General features: G+C 40.3%; 1 protein-coding gene across 1 annotated transcript in view; it reads right to left on the bottom strand.

Moving 5' to 3' along the window:
* LOC124775330 (dynein beta chain, ciliary-like) overlaps positions 1-16,497 on the bottom strand; it is a 702,744-nt gene that overhangs the window by 581,728 nt on the left and 104,519 nt on the right. The window lies entirely within an intron of this gene.

The raw sequence follows: 16,497 nt of genomic DNA, 5'->3' as shown, positions 1-16,497 counted from the left end.
TCTTCCTGCTCACCTTAATCAGCTTTATATTTACCAACAACTACTTTACCTTTGATGGTCAGACACACAAAAAGATCAGTGGCACGGCCAGGGGAATCAGGATAGCTCCTTCCTATGCCAACCTTTTCATGGGTCATTTGGCGGGAGCTTTCCTAGAATCCATAAGCCTTCGGTCCATCTTTGGCTTCTGTACAATAATAACATTTTTGCCACGTGGACTCATGGTGAGGCTGCGCCATTAAAATTTTTGGAATCTTTAAATAAAATCCCCCAATTAAATTTCATATGGTGGTATTCTGAATCCCATTAGATTTTCCTTGATGTTGACCTCATCCTCACTGAGGGTCAGCTGCACACTTCTGTTCGTATTAAACATACAAGTGGACAACAGTACTTACATGTTGATAGTTGCCATTCTTTAAATATCAAATGTGTCCTCAGTTACAGCCTTGGTATTTGAGGTAAACATATTTATTCACATGCAGACTATTTACATCAATACACCAACACTCTCACCTCAGCCTTCATAGGACATCATCACCCCCACCAGTCTAGTCCAAAAGCAGGTTTCCCAGGCCATCATGTCCAATCCTGGTGCTACTTAAACATCCAAAAAACAATACAGGACTGTACTTCTTATCACTCTGTACTATCTTGGTCTTGAACTTATTAATCAGCTGCTTCTACAAGTCTAAGATTTCCTAAAACAATGCCCTGAAATAAGGTCCGTTGTGTCTGACATTTTGCCCATCAGACCTAGAAGAGCTTGCCCCTTCCCAATCTCCACAAAAGCCTGGCTAGACCCTATGCTCCTTCTGCACCCATTTTCCTACCCAATGGCTCCTGTGACCATCATCACTGTTAAGATTTGTCCTATGCACCCTCCTACCACCGCTTATACCAGCCCTGTAAATGGAAAAGCATACACTATCAAAGGGAGAGGCACATGTGAAATGACACGTTGTATACCAGCTGTTATGTGAACATTGTTCTGCCTTCTACATTGGTATGACTACCACTAAGTAATCAGTTAGGATGAATGGGCATAAACAAAGGGTACACACTGACAACACACAATATCCTGTTACAGAGCATTTTCTGCAACATGACTGTCATGACCACAGTGCCTATCTCACCAAATATACCATATGGATTCTTCACCATGACAAAAGTTTCTCAGAGATCTGCAAATGGGAACTGGCATTACAACATGTCCTTGGTTCTCACCACTCACTTGGCCTTAATTTACATTAATTTATTTCTTTATTCACTTCCTTTCAGTTTTCTATATCTTTTATTTTCTGACCTATCTATTTTCCCTGTCCACTACATCTACCACATATAATAAACTTAGCTTTCTGCTCTTACTAACTATTTCAAGATGTTTGGTCACTGATCTCTAACTTTCTTATAACCCTATCTCCCATCTTTAAGCTCTCAGGTTTTCAAGTCTTCTCGTCCCATGAAGCAAGACTCCCATGACCTGGGGTTCTGTGTGACTTTTCCATAATTCTCCTCATTTCCTAAACCTCACTGGTCATTTTCCTTCATCACCCTTCCTTCCTTTTCAACCCTTCTGCCAGAAGAATGAGCTACTGCCTGCACATTTCCTAACTTTTGTTTGTCTTTGCTACTGCCACGTGGTGAATAGATCCAATCACGCTACATAAGATTTGCCACATTTGCATGGAGTCCTGTAAATACCAGTCTTGTACAACTCTAAATTGTCTTTGAAAGATCTCAAAAATACCAAGATTTTGGAAAGAGGACAAAAGTTCACTTTAACCTTATGCCTTCTTAGCATTCTGCATATTTTCACGGAAAATATGTGGCAGATAAGCACTCATTTTGAAACCCTATCCTTTTCCTTTTTCAGTTGTTTGTGCATCTGTAGCACACTCTGTGCTTGAATACAATAGAGGGAAACATTCCACGTGGGAAAAATATATCTAAAAACAAAGATGATGAGACTTAGCAAACAAAAGCGCTGGCAGGTCAATAGACACACAAACAAACACAAACATACACACAAAATTCTAGCTTTTGCAACCAACGGTTGCTTCGTCAGGAAAGAGGGAAGGAGAGGGAAAGACGAAAGGATGTGGGTTTTAAGGGAGAGGATAAGGAGTCATTCCAATCCCGGGAGCGGAAAGACTTACCTTATGGGGAAAAAAGGACGGGTATACACTCGCACACACACACATATCCATCCGCACATGTGTGGATGGATATGTGTGTGTGTGCGAGTGTATACCCGTCCTTTTTTCCCCCTAAGGTAAGTCTTTCCGCTCCCGGGATTGGAATGACTCCTTACCCTCTCCCTTAAAACCCACATCCTTTCGTCTTTCCCTCTCCTTCCCTCTTTCCTGATGAAGCAACCGTTGGTTGCGAAAGCTAGAATTTTGTGTGTATGTTTTTGTTTGTTTGTGTGTCTATCGACCTGCCAGCGCTTTTGTTTGGTAAGTCTCATCATCTTTGTTTTTAGATACACTCTGTACTTGCTGAGACAAGTATCTATTGTTCAGAAACATGGTCTGTAGGTGTTCCAGTTCCTTCTGCAGCTTATCGGCAACTGAGATGGTATGGGTTTGGTGGATTAAGTTCTTCAGAACGACCATTGTTTGTGCCAGATGGTGGCAACTAGTATTTGTAAATACAGATTGTATCAGTACGCTTCTCAAGTGCCAAATGTCAAAGTGTGTCAACACTCTTACATTGCACCAACACATCTAAAAATGACAAACAACCTTCTCTCTCCATCTCCATAGTAAATTCTATGTTTTCATGAATCAAGTTCAGATGTTGAAGGAACTCATGGAGACTGTGCGAACTATGAGGCTAAACTATTAAAGTGGCATCAATGTATTGCCAAAATACTGTTTGTTTTAAAACAGCTGAGGCGAGAGCTCACTCCTCAAAATCTCCCATAAAAAGATTGGCCACGGGTGGAGACAAAGCACTCACCATCGCAAAACCATCACATTATTCAAAAAACACAGATGCACAAATGACAGAACAAGGAGGAAAATGGGATCTTCAAAGCAACTGCTTATTGACCATACATTGAAAACGTCTTTGCAAAAAAAGGCAGAACATTGAGAAGACATAACTTAAAAGCGATCTTCCACCAGCCTTCCAACATCTCAGCACTTTTGGGATCTATCAAAGATGACTTAAGAGTTGTGCAAGGTAGGTATTTACAGGTTCCATAGAAATGCAGCAAATCTTATATAGGGCACACAACACGCACTGTTCAGGAACACATCGTGGAACATCAGCAGCATACACGCCTCCTCCAAACCACTAAGACAGCTGTTGCTGAACAGTGTGTTCCCAATGGCCATTTGATGAAATACAATGAAGCAAAAATTGTGGCCCATATGTCAAACTTCTGGAGCTCCATCATCAATGAATCTGTGGAAAATCTGAGTCCCTTATCTATTAGGTTGGTGGCTTTCAGTTAAGATTCTGCATGGAATCCTGTCACAGATAAACTTCATGCTTTATGTAATTTTAACGTGTGCAGACGATAGATCTTATATTGATAAGGTGAGCTTTCACCATGGATATGCGCAGCGCACTTTACAGATCCACAGCAGAAGTGCATGCACTCAAGCAGTGGATTTGCAGTGTCATCTAAGTACACCACACATGTGTCAGTGGACTCTTAAATACAGGAACCCAGTGCCTTTTTACCAGTATGGTTCTGGAGATGGTCAGAACTCTCTGCACCAAACTCCTGACATCTGGTAGTTTGCCTGAAATTCCATGGAACAAAAGCAAGATATTTCAATCATTTCTATTGTCTTTCTGTAACTGTTTTAGACTTAAGCTAAATGAAAATCAAGGTCACTTAAAAGAGCAAAGATGATGATAAATACATGCACAGTGTCTAAATAGCAGAACTCCAGAGCCTACACTTTATAATAAATTTGTAAAAAGTAATATTTTTTGTAAAATATGTGTTGAGAAATATACATATAAATTAACACCATGTGTAAAATAAAGGAAACATGACAACTCACCTATAGCATAGACACATGTAACGGGACACAGCATTAATTAGCTTTTGGACCTGGCTTTTGTTCTGACAGAAAGTACACACATTCACACACACAACCACACATACACCAGAAAACACACACTACTGTGACATTGGCAATACTAGTTATTAGTTAATTTTAATTATTAGAGAGCAGTTGCCTGAACTGAAGTGAAGTTGTGCTGAGGAGCGTTCAGGGACAAGGTGGAGAAAGTGTAGGGCAGCTACGTGCAGTCAGGAGGGTGGATGTAGGGCAGGGGAGAGGTGTGTGCGGGAGGGGGGGGGGGGGGTTAACGGAAAAGGAGAGAAGTAAAAAGACTGGTGGAGTGGTGGAATGAGGGCTGTGTAAGGCTAGGAGGGTTCTGAGAACATAGGATATATTTCAGGGAAAGTTCCCATGTGTGTCATTCAGAAAAACTGGTGTTGGTGGGAAGGATCCATATGGCACAGGTTGTGAAGCAGTCATTGAAATGAAGGATGTCATGTTGGGCAGCGTGCTCAGCAACAAGGTGGCCCACTTGTTTCTCGGCCACAGTTTGTCTGTGGCCATTCATGTGGACAGACAGCTTGTTGGTTGTCATGCCCACACAGAATGCAGCCCAGGGGTTGCAACATAGCTTGTACATCTCATGACTGGTTCCATAGGTAGCCATGCCTTTGATGGGATAGGTGACCAGACAGGAGTAGGTGGTGGTGGGAGGATGTAAGGGACAGGTCTTGCATCTAGGTCTGTTGTAGGGCTATGAGCCAAGAGATAAGGTGTTGGGAGTAGGGGTTGTGTTGGGATGGATGAGTGTATTGTGTAGGTTCAGTGGATGGCGGAATACCACTGTGGGAGGGGTGGGAAGGATAGTGGGTTGGACATTTCTCAAATCAGGGCACGACAAGAGGTAGTCAAAAACCTGGATGAGAATGTAATTCAGTTGCTCCAGTGCTGGGTGGTACTGAGTTACAAAGGGAATGCTCCTCTGTGGCCGGACAGTGAGACTTTGGGAGGTGGCGGAAGACTGGAAAGATAGAGAGAGAGAATGCTTGCTTTAGTGTGTGGGACCCATGCCAAATAGGACTAACAAGGGATACTGAAAGTATACAGAGAAGGGCAGCGCAAATGATCACGTATTTGTTTGATCTGTGGGAGAATGTCACAGACATGCTTAAGAAACTGAACTGGCAGACTCTTGAAGATACACATGTACTATCCCGAGAAGGCCTATTTACAAAGTTTCAAGAACCAGCCTTAAATGATGACTCTAGGAATATACTACAACCCCTATACATATTAGTCCCATAGGGACTGTGAGGACAGATTAGATTAATTACAGCATGCACAGAGGCATTTAAACAATCATACAAACTTACATCATTCCTCCCACACACTATATGTGAATGGAATGGGAAGAAACCCTAATATTTGGTACAATGGGACATACCTTCTGCCATGCACTACATAGTTATTTGCAGAGTATAGATGTAGATGTAGAACTATTTGTGCAGATTCTTTCTGACTGTACATCATTACAGATAACAGCATCAATTGCAACAAGTCTGAGATTACTATTAATACTGCCCACTAGGTCATTAATATACAACATGAACAGCAAGGGACCTAACACACTTTCCTGGGTACACCTGAAGTTATTTCGACACATGTCAATGACTCTCCATCCAAGCTAACCTGCTGCATTCTCCCTTGCAGAAAATCCTCAATGCAGTCACAAATTTCACTTAATACCCCAATACTTTTGATAATAAGCTTAACTGCACTACCGAGTCAAATGCTTTCTAGAAATCAAGAAATACTGCATCTACCGACCTGCCTCAATCCACAGATTTCGGCATGCCATGTGAGAAAAATGGGAGCTAGGTTTCACATGATCAAGATTTTCGAAATCTCTGCTGATTGTCATGGAGGAGGCCATTCTATTTGAGATAGCTCACTATGTTTGAGTTCAGAATATGTTGTAAGCTGCTACAACAAATGGATGTCAAGAATACTGGATGGTCATAATATGATCTTTATAATGATTTTATGATCTTTACAATGTAGTTATTACCAGCAATTTTCCATTAATTTAAACTCATTGTAAACATGTATGCATCAAAAAACATAGGTGCAAATACAAAAGGAAGTGCCTTATGTAAATTTCTGACAAATTCCAACAGCACAAAAACTGACAACTAATCTCAACAAAGAACTCAGGAATGCTCAAGTAGGCCATCCAACATATACTTCTATAACTTTATACAGGAAGTTTTAGATTCATTAATATTTCAGGAACTCTTGAAAATAATGTAACAGCTGAAACGGGATTCACTGAGTATACATGACAAACTAATAAAACTGATGTGCAGCAGAAACTTGAAAAACTGTATATGATGTCATTCACCAATTTAATGCACGCTGTGGGCTTATCAGAAAAGAAACTTTCAGAATTGGTATTTACCATTTCTGGAATGTCCCTGAAATATCTTATGTTTTTAATATTAGTATATTCTGCAATATTAGATGGTTTTTATAAATAGCTGCACTCTCCATGCAGGAGTTCAAGTTCAGTTGTGTTCTGGCTGTGCGTCAGTGTCAGTAACACATGTGCCTTCATTTCAAAATGTTGTACTTCACTGACAACCATGTCTTCAGATTTAGACTTGAACATCGTTTCAATATGACACTGTTTGGCTGAGATGCCAAGTACTTCAACTGCTGTAAAATTCCCCTTACAAACTTCTAGGACTTGTAGAAGAGGCTCGGTACATAATATTTTGAACTGGAACCCACGTCCAGAAAAACACTATTTCTGTGTTACAACCATTTGAAAATGTGTTGGTAACAAAACCACTCCTACAAGTAATTTATTAGGCGTGACCCAGCATGTAATTTGTTTACAGTTTCTAACAACCCTACCACAACAAGGGTCAAAATTTAATAATGATTGTGGTGTTGCTCACGCTGCTAAATACTGCATTTTCGGGCAACAGCAAAGTTATTATGTGGCAGGTGTCATTAGAGCACAGTTAATAAATTCATTTCATGTAATAATGAATAAATTAGGCACTCATCTTTTCCTGTTTCCCACGCTGGTCTCGTTGTAGAGTCATGGCTCAATCGTCAAAAATCTAGGTGGTGATGATTCCAAGCTCGGATGCAATGAGGCCTAGGTTTTATTCTGCTATATTCAAAAGTTTTATAGATGTGTTTCACAAACCATTCTTGAAGATTAAACCTTTCAAAGTTAGCACAATGGTGATGTAAAAAAATAATCAGCACTCCGAATTTAAGTTACACTTCCTTTTTATTGCTTTTGTTGCAATATCACGTAACACACAAAACATCACTTCACAATACAAAACATACGTGAAAACATCTTCCTCACTGTTAAAGTTCACATTTTATAAGCTGACTACAATATGTGTCTTTCCAACATGAAGTCCAAGACTTGACTTTTTCAAGGTCCGACTCTCTAACTAACCTAACTGCTTACGCGCCCAAAAAATCAAGAGTTACAAGTACGTCAAAGATCATAGTGACAAAAGAAAGAATACACATAAGAATAATATCACTGTGACATAAACATATCGATGTATCAAAGTACCTCTACATTAATTAAATCAAATCTGAATGTTGTCTCAGAAATATGTTAACTACTTTACAGAAACACATTAGCATATTGCTGGTATCGAGAGGTTGAGTTGAGGTGCCGTAATGGTTACGTAATTCAAGTACCATTACAAGTTCCACTCGCTAACAACCAGAGAAACAAAATCCATTGACGGGTTCCCTTCAATGTGATGCAGTATGGCATCTTCCAATCTGGGTGTGTGGTGTCTCCTTGGAGCACCACAGTCATGCCTGCTGACAGTGAAGGTACCCCTTTCTCAATGCCATAGCATAAATGTGGTGAAAAGGGTATGCACTGGAGTTGGATGTTGTGGATAATGAACACGAGAAAGTCGATGAGCAGCTCTTCCATTACTGTGGCTTCAACATATAGAAAGATAATGTCAATGTATTCTGCAAATGTGTGCTCAACCATGTTGCTCTAACACTCACAGACAAGTGAATGAGACTTGAACCAATTCAGAGGTAGGACTGATGCCAAATGACATCATCCGAACCTACGTAGGCACCACTAGTGATGAGAACAACCGAAGGAAAACAACTGATTCGGTCAGTTGTTAGAAAACAATAGAATCACTCACTTGGTTGCAGCTTTACATACCGGTTGAATTATTCATTCATTCCTTTCAAACAATGGAAAATCCAGGATGGAATGTAACAATATTATGAAAATCAAAGTTGCTACTCACCATATAACAGAGATGCTGAGTCGCAGTCAGGCACAAGAAAAAGATTGTCACAAATGAGCTTTCACCCAGCTCACACACACACACACACACACACACACACACACACACACACAAACGCAACTCACACACACAGCTGTAATCTCTGGCAACTGAAGCAACACTGCGAGCAGCAGTAGCAGTGCATCATGGCAATGGCGACACGGTGGGAGTAAGGAGGGGGCTGGGATGGGGAGGGGGAGGGATAGTAGGGTAGGGGTGTAGGGATGGAGGACAGTGAAATGTTGCTGGGGAGTGCAGGAACGAGGTGGAGAGAGGGTAGGGTAGATATGTGCAGTTGGGAGGTTAGACGGAGAGCAGGGGAGAGATGAGGTGGGTAGTGGAACGCACGCTCCTCAGCACAACTGCACTGTATGCCATCCCTACCCTTCTATCCCTCCTCCTCCCCACCCCAGACTCCTTCTTACCACCACCCATCATGCACTGGTGCTGCTGCTCGCAGCGTGGATGCAATTGCCAGAGATTGCAGTTGTGTGTGTGAGTTGCGTTTGCATTTGTGTGTGTGTGTGTGTGTTTGTGTGTGTGTCGTCTATTTGAAGGCCTTTTGGTCAAAAGCTTATTTGTGACAGCCTTCTTGTTGTGCCTATCTGTGACTCAGCATCTCTGCTACACGGTGAATAGCATCATTCTATAAGAGCAACCGAATGGAAACAAATGAATCAGTCAGTTGTAGTTTTACATATCGGTGGAATTTTTATACATTCATTTCTTTTGCGTGTACCAGTCTCAGGGAGCAACTGAATGCAAACAGTCGACGCAGTCCAGTGGCATTTTGTGTACTACTGACTGAGTTATTCATTCTTTCTTTTTCACGTGAAAGTAGTCTCTAGTTTTTCTGTCAGTTAAAGCTTGCATTCATTCGTTCATTCAATTGAAAGCACTGTTTAGTGGTTTATGTGATGACCGAGTTATCCAGTTATTCTTCTGAGTGAAACCAGTCTGTAGTATTTTCTTAGATGCTGTAACATAGTGGCATACAATAGAAACAGGGGTGCACATACCCTCAGGTGTACATGAAGACAAGCAATAAAGACATTCGTTTCATTATGTGCTGAAAATCTAATTCTAACAATGGAAACTTCCAGTAGGAATATCAACAATGTAGGAAAAGATAGATTGCTACTTACCACAAAGAACACACATCAAGGTGCAAACAGGCACAATTAAAAGACATTGACCTATAGCTTTTGGCCACAGCCTTCGTCAGTAATGGATTCTGGCCCCAGATGCTGGAGTTGGTGGTCGTTTGTGCATGAGAGTGCTTGCTTGCTTGTGTGTGTGTGTGTGTGTGTGTGTGTGTGTGTGTGTGTGTGTGTTTACTGACAAAGACTGTGTCCGAAAGCTATATGTGAGTCTCTTTTAATCGTGCCTGTTGCATCTTGACGTGTCATCTTTATGGTAAATCTATCTTTTCCTACATTACTAAAAGACTGATTCTTCTTTTCACCATTTAAAACTGATAAATACATTGCTGTGCATTAAATTGTTCGAGGTGGAGTAAACACATAACTAACAAAGCTTCATTGGAAGTACAATACTGAGCAAGCATGGGAGTTCTCTTAGGGATATACGAAGAAGAATGGAACATAGACACATTTTTGCAACTGTTTTATTGAAAAGAGATGATGTCAATAAATGAAATTAAAATCTGAGATAGTGCCTGTTTGGTACAGTCAGCATCCTGCAGCTTCCAGGGCCAGGGCTGCAGCTGGCGCGAGGAGGTGACATGGTGGCCAGTTGTCGTTAGTGCAGGTCCCAGCAGTGATGTGCTCGCACCGGCTACCACACCACCTTCTCATGCCAGCTGCAGCCCTGACCCTGGCAGCCAGAAGAGGAGGCCACCCCAATGACCCTACGGAAAAAAGTGAAAAATTAAGTTTGTAAAAATCATTCAAACCCAAGGGCCAAGTGAAAACATTAATATAATGGCCCAACCAACAGAGACTTCAGTAGTCAGTCAGTTCTCTCGCACCGAATGAAACCAGTCAGTGAGTGAAAACATTCATATAACGGCCACAACTGACAGGGACCTGTTTCAGTCAGTTGTCTCACTTTGAGTGAAACCTCTCAAAACCAGTGAATGTTTGAAAACACTCATGTAGCTGACATGGCTGCAAAGACAAGTTTCACTTGGTTGTTTCATTGGACTGAAAAAACCGCCTGAACAGAAAAACAATCAGTTGACCAGTTGATTAATAAAAACAGTCGGCTGTCCCATCACTAAGAAACCCCACCAGCAAACTTGTCTTTAAACTGCTGCAGTGCGGATCCAGTAAATTTCCAGGCATCAGTTACAATTCAAAATATTGTCTACTCAGTCCCCTCCACCAGTCCTAAGGGGAATTTTCTAACAGCACACTTTATATTACCACAGCTCAATAAGGCAATGTAAAAGCCATTAACTACAAGAACAGGAAACAGAATACAAGCAGTACCACTGTATACCAGGTGTACTGGTATGAAATGAGCGTTAAGATACAAATGTGTCGATAGGGAACATTTGTTGTGAACGAGCCTTAATTTTTTGTTTTGTTTGGTTGGTATGACACCTGTCAAAGTTATTTAATATACATCAAGTCACGGAACAAACAACATCATATGTTTTCATCGTGTTAACAATGTCGAATTTTGTACCAGAAAGTGATGATTTGCGGAAAGCATTAATTTTTTGTTTTCATTTGAAAAAAAGTGCTGCAGAGTCGCATCGAATGCTTGTTGAGGCATATGGTGATCATGCTCTATCAGATGCAACATGCAAAAGATGGTTTCAACGGTTCAGAAATAATGATTTTGATGCAAGAAATGAAGAATGTGGAAGACCACCAAAAAAGTTTGAATACACTGAATTGCAAGCAATATTGGATGAAAATGATACTTTGAATCAGAAGCAAATGGCAGCAATGCTAAATGTTGCACAACTAGCAATTTCTGACCGTTTGAAAGCTATGGGAAAGATCCAAAAGTGTGGAAGATGGGTGCCACATGAATTGAATGAAAGACAGATGGAAAACTGAAAAACCTTTGTCAAATTTTGCTTCAAAGACATGAAAGAAAATCAGTTTTGCATTGAATTGTTACTGGCGATGAAAAATGGATTTATTTTAAGAATCCTAAATGGGAAAAATCATGAGTTAATCCGGGACAACCATCAACATCGACTGCAAAACCAGATCAATTCGGCAAGAAGACAATCCTCTGTGTTTGGTGGGATCAGAAAAGTGTGGTGTATCATGAGCTTCTAAAACCCGGTGAAACTGTGAATACTAATCGCTACAGACAACAAACGATCAAACTGAACTATGCATTGATCGAAAAAAGACCAGAATGGGCCAGAAGACATGGCAAAGTTATTTTTTTACACGACAATGCACCTGCACACAAAGCAAAACTGGTTCAGGATACAATCAAAACACTTGGCTGGGAGCTGCTACCCCACCCGCCGTATTCACCAGACTTGGCCCCTTCCATCTACCATTTGTTTTCATTAATGGCACACGCATTGGCTGAGGAACACTTCGATTCCTACGAAGAAGTCGAAAATTGGGTGTCTGATTGGTTTGCTTCAAAAGATGAACATTTCTATTGGGGTGGTGTCCACAAATTGCCAGAAAGGTGGTCAAAATGTATGGAAAGCAATGGTCAGTACTTTGAATGAAATGTTTTTACTTTTCAATTCAAAATTACTGTTTCATTTTCACAAAAAAAACACTGATTTCATACTGGTACACCTGGTATTCAGGAGACCAATGGAGCCCACACAGCAGTATGTCAGATACACATCAGGCACCTATCAGTGTTTTCCAGAGACACGAGTGAGTATCTCACAAAATGTGTGAAAGAATTTGACTGAGTCACAAAATGCAACAGGTAGGAGGACATGAAGTGTCTGAAAAGTGTGTACTTTTACTTGGATGACACAGACCAGCACTGATTGTAGCTCAACAGCTGCGATAAATTCCAGGCTTAACCAATGAAAGTGTTCTGTAACAATGAGCAGCAAGTCTGCTTAGCAGAGGAACAACTGAGGAACAGGGCACAACATCATGGGGAAACAACATAGTCGTACATAAAGAATATTTTGGCACAATGCCATATAGTAAATCTGAACACGTCCAAAGCTGACAAAGTCTAACACTTGATGAAAGAAGTTTCAACCAATTGACAGAGCACCGTACAAGAGAAATTATGATCCAATGGGGTAGAAATGGTTGCTCGTCATCCCAGCTCAACTATGGCCAGCTACGTTGAAGTTTTCCCGTGATGCTGCAACATCTGGTCACCCAGGATTTGTGAAGACTCTAGACAAAATCAGGTACAAGTGTCAGGTGCCAGTCTTTTCCAATCCATTAGACACTAAGTCAAGCCAATGTATGGAATGCTGACAGAAGCACGTGCCACAGTTGCCTACAGGGCATCTGGTACCAATCTCACCTGCAGCAGCAACACTCCATCAAATTGGAATCGACCTCTTGGGGAGGCCCCTAAAGTCAACAATCTTGAATCAATGGATAATAGTCTGCCATTAATACCTCACCCATTTTGACACTTAAGCAGTGCTGGCTAACGAAGCACCAAAAATTGCAAAGTTCCTTTTAGAAGACATCATTTTAAAGCACACAGCACTCCGGAGAGCACCAATGCTCTCTCCTCATGGAAAAGTTAATGAGCATTTCACTGTAATTCAAGTATATGACCGAAAGAGTCAGCCTTCAGGAATTGTGAAACGAACCTTGTCGTCCAGGACCGGATGCCACAAAGAGTGCAGATTCACCATGAGATGGGGTCTACTGTCTAATTAGACTTAAGCGTTGTAATGTGCGAGTGAGACAGACGAGAACCTATGTCATACAGAAACCCAGTAGAAGCCATTTGTGGCCAAGAAGATGTAGCAGTGTTAAATACGACAGACCTAAGATCGGCCATAAAGGGAAACATTTACGAAAACTATTTAATTCTGTAGTAGTGCAGGGAATCAAGCCACAGTAATTTTAATCTGCCACCCTCCACAAATTTTCATGGTGATCCGAATAAAACTTGAATATTGATCGTATCTGTAATAGTTAAAGGATTTACTGTTAAAGTGAACATAACAAGTTTTGTAACAAATACCTGAATGCTAAAATCTGAACGCTTTGGTCGATCTTAGCAATCGACAATTCATATAAAAGCGCATCATTAAAATGACAAATTTTATAAATATCAAATATGTAACTTTATTTGTTTAAAAGGTATAGTAAATTTAAATTATCACTATTTTCAGTTAAGCATCAGATCATCATTTCCTCCACACAAAACACACTGAACGATGACAGCATGACACCTTATTGAATCATTAGGTAATAGAATATTTGTTGTAAAGTTAAGTGCATAATAGTTAATTTATTTATTTATTTATCAGAAAGGATATTGGTGCAGGGCTGCTGGCCATGGCATTCAAAGCTAAGAAGGAAACTGTATTGGTTTTATGTAAAAGAATTTAACGTTTATTATGTAATGGATATTATTGATACTTTATTTAGAATGTGAAAGTGGTCAAGCTTTGACTATTTAAATATGTTAAAATGTAAAATAATGTAGAATAAGCAGTAGCCAATCAGATGGTTGGCTTCAGGAAAAGGAACTGCCCTAGTTATTTGAGTGAGGATATTCGGTGCACGGGAAATGCAACTGGGGACGGGCAGGGGAAGTGCTGGAGCAAATGCGAAAGCAGACAGTTCAGCTGGAAACACCAAAGGGTACAATTTGGATTGAGACACGAAAGCAGGCAGTCGGTCTTTAGGTAGCTGGGAAGTGAAACAACTTAGAAAATTTCATGTTGTGTGGTATTGTGGGACTTAGTCTCTGAGAGGCGAGCAGCCGCACGCCTGGTGTGAACTCTTAACTTTTCACATAGTTAATGAGGTGGAGTAATTCACGATGAGATTGTGAACGTTCAAACTATGTCAAATGTATATGCGCTCGAGTGTAATAGTAATTCTAAATATGACCACTTTCGCTATTAGTTTGCTTTCTGAATAAACATTATTCTAACCAAATTGCAACTGTGTGGCCTACATCACTTATGGGTCATTAATTTAGTTCCTGATATCATTATCACTATTATTATATGTTATGTTAACTTTGTATTTTGCAAACTTGCCATCAGCCAGACAATTTAACCAAAGGGTCACAAGTGTCTAACTTAGGGCGTGTAATGCGACACGTGTGGTTCAACCCCTAGACAAGTTTGAGCCAAGACATTTAGACAAAGAGGAACTGCATGTGAGCCTGAACATCTTTGGGGACGTTAGCTCGCAACTAGTGTCAGAGGTAATTTCACATTGCAACATCACCCACAAGGTGACAACTGACTACCATCCACAGGCTCATGGCCTCGCAGAACCCTTTAATAAGACACTGGCAGATATGCTTTCAATGTACACTGATGTTGAACGGAGAGATTAGGTTACAATACTACCCGTTGCGATATTTGCATACAATTCAGTGAAGGAATATGCTACAGGATTAACACTGTTCTTCCCACTCCACAGTTGCGAGGCTGAAATGACAATGAATACACTGTTCCCATTACAACCAACTGATACTTAGAAAGACTATGTCAAACATCTCATCACCAAGACCCAACAAGCATGTCAGCTGGCTCATATATGGACCTGGACACCCAGAAGTAAGAGAGAGAGTACTACATGGCCAAGCACTGACCAGTGAGATGCAGCCCAAGAGACTTTGCTTGAATTTTTGCGCCTTTGTAGAAAGTAGGATTATTGGAAAAAAGTTACTAAAATGCTGCTTCGAACCATATTGTATCCCTTGTCACTTGCCCAGAGGTGTCCTGTACATGAAACCCTACTAAAGTCCAGAGAAGCAGATTGACAACAGGATGTTAAAGCAATCTGAAGACTCACTTGACAGATGATCTATCTTTGATGCCCATCACAGTAAAGAGGATGTAATAACACAACCAGAATGCAAGGACCCACCAGTGCTGACATATGGTAGACTATTGTCAAGATCTAGATCCATGGTGCAGTAGTCAGCTCCACTGAGAATTCCTGTAACAGTGGGGGTCACTGTTTTTCCAGGAGACTGAACAATGGTGTGAGCTACAGGCCACACAATATGGTGTAGTGGTTAGTACCATTGTTGGAGTGCTGTGGGTTGCCAGTTCAAACCAACCATTGACAAATATTTGTTATTCAGTATTTATTGCTTCTGGAATATTTGTGTATTCTCGAATATTCATTGTCTGCTACACTCTCCGTGCAATTCAGTTCTGCTCTGGCTGTATGCTGGTGTATGTAATAAATGTGCTTTCAGTTCTATGTGTTTTACTTCAGTGGCAACCCTACCTCTAGATTTGGACTTGACTGTGGTTTCTATGTGACAATATCATACACACATCTGGCATCAAAAATTGAATCAGTAGACAATACAACATCTTTCATGTCAATAAATATGCAGAAGTTCAGCAAGAAATCAAGTTAATAAAATCAAAACACTTATCAGGAACAGATAATATACCAGATATTGCTGTAAAATAAGTACAGACATAATTTCTAAACCACTGATTTATTTTTTAAATCTGTTCGTCTCAACTGGCGACTTTCCAACTTGTTTCAAAATCGCAAAACTGAAACCACTTCACAATAAAAAAAGTCTGAAAGAGGTGTCAACTCTAGACGTGATTCTCTACTGTCTGTATTTAAAAAAATTATTGATTTAAAAAAAATAAAAGACTAGGTCCTTAAATAAATATAAAATACTAGCTTAGCAGCTACTGCTTTACTCATGTAGACCATATGACCCACAGAGATTTTTTTGTTTTTGTTTAATCAATTTTTTACATTTTTCACAAACTGCAACACCTTCTATGTTTCTCACACTAATTTATGCCGTATAAGCATGGTCTTTATTAAAGTACTTCTGGCCAAAAAGCAATTCTGACAGCTGAAGTCCATAGTTTTTGTTAGTCATGCATTTTGTGTTCTTCTGGAGTTATTTCCATAGCAACTTTCATCCACTAACAAATATTTCTTTATATCTAACCAAGACATGAAATACCAACTTTCATAAATTTATCTTTAAAGTTTTTT

Source organism: Schistocerca piceifrons, chromosome 2 (genome assembly GCF_021461385.2).
Source record: "Schistocerca piceifrons isolate TAMUIC-IGC-003096 chromosome 2, iqSchPice1.1, whole genome shotgun sequence".
NCBI lineage: Eukaryota > Metazoa > Arthropoda > Insecta > Orthoptera > Acrididae > Schistocerca > Schistocerca piceifrons.
The sequence above is the reverse complement of the archived record's forward strand: the minus strand, read 5'-3'. Positions and strand labels throughout refer to the sequence as shown.